Source organism: Sinocyclocheilus rhinocerous, unplaced genomic scaffold (genome assembly GCF_001515625.1).
Source record: "Sinocyclocheilus rhinocerous isolate Xijiao unplaced genomic scaffold, SAMN03320098_v1.1 scaffold6005, whole genome shotgun sequence".
Taxonomy (NCBI): domain Eukaryota; kingdom Metazoa; phylum Chordata; class Actinopteri; order Cypriniformes; family Cyprinidae; genus Sinocyclocheilus; species Sinocyclocheilus rhinocerous.
In genome coordinates, this window is record NW_015631116.1 from 30811 (window position 1) to 35495 (window position 4685).

The following is a 4685-nucleotide window of genomic DNA, read 5'->3' on the forward strand; positions in this document are numbered from 1 at the left end:
GAGCCTTTACTGTGCTAAACTCGGGGGCAGGAGCCCTCACTGGGCCAAACTCGGGGGCTGGAGCCCTCTCTGGGCTAAACTCAGGGGCTGGAGCCCTCACTGGGCTAAGCTCGGGGACAGGAGCCCTCACTGGGCTATATTCGGGAACTGGAGCCCTCCGTGGGCTATACTCGGGAACTGGAGCTCTCCGTGGGCTATACTCGGGAACAGGAGCCCTACGTGGGCTATACTCGGAATCAGGAGCCCTCCGTGGGCTAAACTCGGGAACAGGAGCCCACTCTGGGCTGAACTGGGCATCAGGAGCCCTCCCTGGGCTTAACTGGAGATCCGGAGACCTTCCTGGGCTGAACTGTGGATCAGGAGTCCATCCTGGGCTGAACGAGGGATCAGGAGCCCTCCCTTGGCTTAACTGGGGATCCGGAGCCCTTCCTGGATCCTGGAGCCGACACTGGAGCGAGCTCTGTGGCTGGAGCCAACACTGAAGCGAGCTTGGGTCAACTGCGGCCGGCGGGCTTGACAACGCCGCTGCGAAGGTGGCGGCCCATGCTGCAGAACCTCCCGAGGTGGCGGTGCTCGCTTCAGCTCCTTGCGCGGTGGTGGCGCCCAGCAATGCTCCTTCAGCCTGTCATGTCGTGGTCAAAGGAACCGTTGATGAACGCTGTACCTCTCCAGCTAAGGAGAATGTTAATGAACTCTACCTGTTTCCTGATGTTACTACTGTAGAACCTCCAGAGGTGGCAGCATCCGCTGCAGAACCTCCAGAGGTGTCAGTGGTATCCGTCTGTGAACTCTTTGCCTGTCCTGTCACGGCTGTGGAGGCCGTCTGCAAATCCTCGTCCTGTCCTGTCACGGCTATGGGAAACATCAAATGGCAAACGAAACTGAAAGCATAACGAAACAGCGCTCAGAGTATACTCCGCGTCAGCATGAACGCGAAGGTGCGCGCTGCAAAAATGACACGCATATTGAGGAAACGATGGATGGTTTTCAAGCGAAAGTCAAGTAAAAGACCGCTTCTTAAACCAGAGAAGGTGAACATGCTGGTATTCTTGTGGGAAAAAAACATGCAAGCACTGTCACCTTTAGTTTTACTTTTCTTTTTGTTTTCATTTTTGAAAAACTTGTTATCTTTGCTGTTTACATCACATTACACTATGGAGGCTCTCTTTTATTTATTTATTTGATTCCTCAGTTATGCTTCAATCTGTTTTAGTGGGGAAAGCTCAGGAGGCATATACTGCTCTTTCAGTAGAGGAAAGATAGAAGTATGATAGTGTAAAATCTGCTGTGTTAAAAGCTTTTGAGTTGGTTCCAGAAGCCGACAGCGTTTTCGTTCTTGGAGAAAAAGTGAGAGACAAACGCATGTGTACACGAGATTTAAGTAACCATTTTGATCGTTGGTGTACAACATCGAACGTACAGTCATTCAGTGAGTTACGCGAAATGATGATTATTGAAAAGTTAAAAAAACATTGTTCCCGATCAAGTTGCAGTATATATTAACGAAAATAAACCTCGTACTGCCATTGAAGCTGCATCATTAGAAGATGATTTCGTTTTGACTCACAAGAATCAATTTAGTTATGGGAATCGAGGTAATGGTAATCTTCACCTTAAACAATCGCAACGCAGTGATCGAAATTCACCTTCTCAGAGGGTGATATCTGATTCTATGTGTCGTTATTGTCTGGAAGTCGGGCATTGGAAGAATGAATGTCCTGCACTTAAAAGCAAACAAGGATGTGGCAAGAATAAAAATTCTGCGCCTGTGCTTTTAACGAGTTGCTTACCGCATGCGCCGTCTGTACACTGTATGGAAAACCTGTCCGTGAAAAAAAGGAGTTGTTCTGAAATTAAACACAACACAGGTTATGCACCATATATTTCGGAAGGGTTTGTTTCTCTTCTAGAGGAACATGAGTGTGTACCGGTAAGAGTTTTGCGAGATACTGGATCTTCAGAGTCTTTCATTTTGGATTCCATACTGCCATTTTCATCCAGTTCATATGTTGGTAAGAATGTTTTAATCCGAGGGATTGCACTCCAAACATTGTCTGTTCCTTTGCACAAGTTTATTTTGCAGTCCCAGTTGGTCAATGGAGAAGTGACTATGGGAGTGCGCCCTTCTTTGCCGGTGGAGGTCATTTTGGGCAACAACTTGGCTGGTGAGAGTGTGTGGCCGGTACTGGCCCCTTCACCGATTGTTACCCCATCTTCCTTTTCCGATCAAGGGTGTTGTGAGTTATCTGAGGATGCGTCTTGTGTTGTGACGCGGTCTAAGACCAAAATGCTGAATGATGAGGATGTTAACTTGTGTGATACCCGCGTACCGGTTAAGTCGGTCGCTCCTGGATTGTCTCTCGTCTAAAATTTCTCGTGCAGAACACATCTCGTCATCGCCCAGAGGGATGATCCTGGGTTGAAAATTTTGTTTGCTGATGTTCTCCCTCCGGAGGATGTGGAGAGTGCCGCGACTGGATACTTTACTTTATATATGATGGGGTGTTGTTGCGCAAGTGGCTTGCCCAAAGAGAAGATTGCGGTGGTGAGTCACTTGTTCAAGTTGTTGTACCTGAGAAATTCAGAGATGTTGTACTCCGATTGGCTCACGGCGATATAGCCGGGCACTTGGGTGTAAAAAAGACGTATGACAGAGTTTTGCAGCATTTTTATTGGCCGCTGTTGAAAAAAGATATCTCTCGGTTTATTAAATCATGTCATACGTGCCAAGTGACCGGAAAACCTAATCAGCCACTGAAACAGGCTCCATTGTATCCAATACCTCCAGTAGAGCAACCCTTTGAACAGCTGTTAGTAGACTGTGTTGGCCCGTTACCTCCCTCTAAGTCGGGAAGTAAATTTCTCTTGACTGTAATGTGTCAAAGTACTCGCTACCCAGAGGCTTATGCGATGCGTAACATCAATACTCGGTCCGTTGTAAAAGCCTTGTCTCAATTCATTTCAATCTTTGGTATCCCTAAGGTCATTCAAAGTGACCAGGGAACGAATTTCACGTCTAACATGTTTGCGGAAATTTTAAAGCAGTTGGGAGTTCAGCATCACCGTTCCAGCGCATACCATCCTCAGAGTCAGGGAGCGCTGGAACGGTTTCACCAAGCGCTTAAGTCTCTTTTACGTGCGTATTGCGTTGAATTAAATCACGCAGTCTAGTTTGGGTTTTACTCCCAATGAACTAGTTTTTGGGCATAAGGTGCGCGGTTCGCTTGCCGTTGTGGGTGATCAGTTAAAAGGTAAACAGCCACCAAAAAGTCTGCTTGAATATGTAAACGGTTTTAGAAGAGTCAAGCAGCACGGTCAAGCAGCACGGATAAATTTGGAAAAGGTGCAGATAAAGATGAAAAAGTTGTTTGATTGGCAGTCTGAACAGTGTGTATTTAATCCATCTCCAAGCAGAGGATTGCCCACTGGATAGTGGATGCCATCACCCTGGCTTATCAGGTACAGGGCATGCCCTGCCCACTCAGGTTGCAAGCTCACTCTACTAGGAGTGTTGCATCCTCCTGGGCGCTGGCTCGTGGCGCCTCGCTGACATACATTTGTAGAGCCGCGGGCTGGGCGACCCCCAACATGTTCGCTAGATTCTATAGCCTTCGTGTTGAGCCGGTATCCTCCCGTGTTCTCACCTCAAACAGGTAGAAGCACCGAGAGGCCCCGGCTTAGTGTCGGCTTGCTATGTCACAAATCATGATACTTGCTCCAGAGTGTCTGTGCTGTAGACCCTGTCGAGCTCCTCCATCTCCCTCGGCAGCCAGACGTGGTGGAGTGTCTGGCGCCAGGCCCTCACCTGATGAATCCGTGAGAACCGGTAGAGGGCTGGGTTCCATATGTAGGGACCTAAGTGGATCCCATATGCGTATACTTCCACGGTATAGCTTAAGCCCGTGTTTTCCCGGCAGACTCCTCTGCCATCTCTCCAAGGGGTTTACAACCACCTCTAAATCTTCCATATGTACAGAAGCCCTAAGGGGTTAATCCATATGCGTAAGTGCCACCTAAAACCTCCTTCGGGAAGGATGGGGCTTCCGCAACGTTCCTGTTCCAACAAGAATGGGTACGTTTTCTAAGTGTTAGCACTACCCACTCAGTGAGATTGGATAAGACAACAGTGACTGGCCTTCCTGTTGTGAACCCTGGCCTATACCCAAAGGGTCACAGGAGGCTCGCACAGGGCATTGGAAGGGGCAGCATCTGTGGAGCTTTGGTAGGGATTCCCAATTCAGTGACCGACTGAAAGGAAACATCTCAGTTACATATGTAACCCTCGTTTCCTGAAGGAGGGAATGGATACGTCACGTCCCGTCGCCACAGTTGCTGTACTACCACTGAGCGGCCAGGTCACCGGCTCGGTTCATCAGCGAAAACCTGAGTATGCGTTGCACCTGCTGACTATTTATACTCCCATTGCGATCAGTGGCAGCTGGATGCAATCATCGCAACTTCACAGACACATACTGGGGACACCTGAGACCAGAGGTGTAAAGAGTACCTTAAAACCATACTTGAGTAAAAGTACAGATACCTTACAGTAACAATTACTCCACTACACGTTACAAGTCACCAATTCCAAAACAACTTGAGTAAAAGTCTTAGAGTATCTGATTTTAACAGTACTTAAGTATTTTACTTATACTAAACATAGGCTCAAAGATGCACTAGTCAAAGAG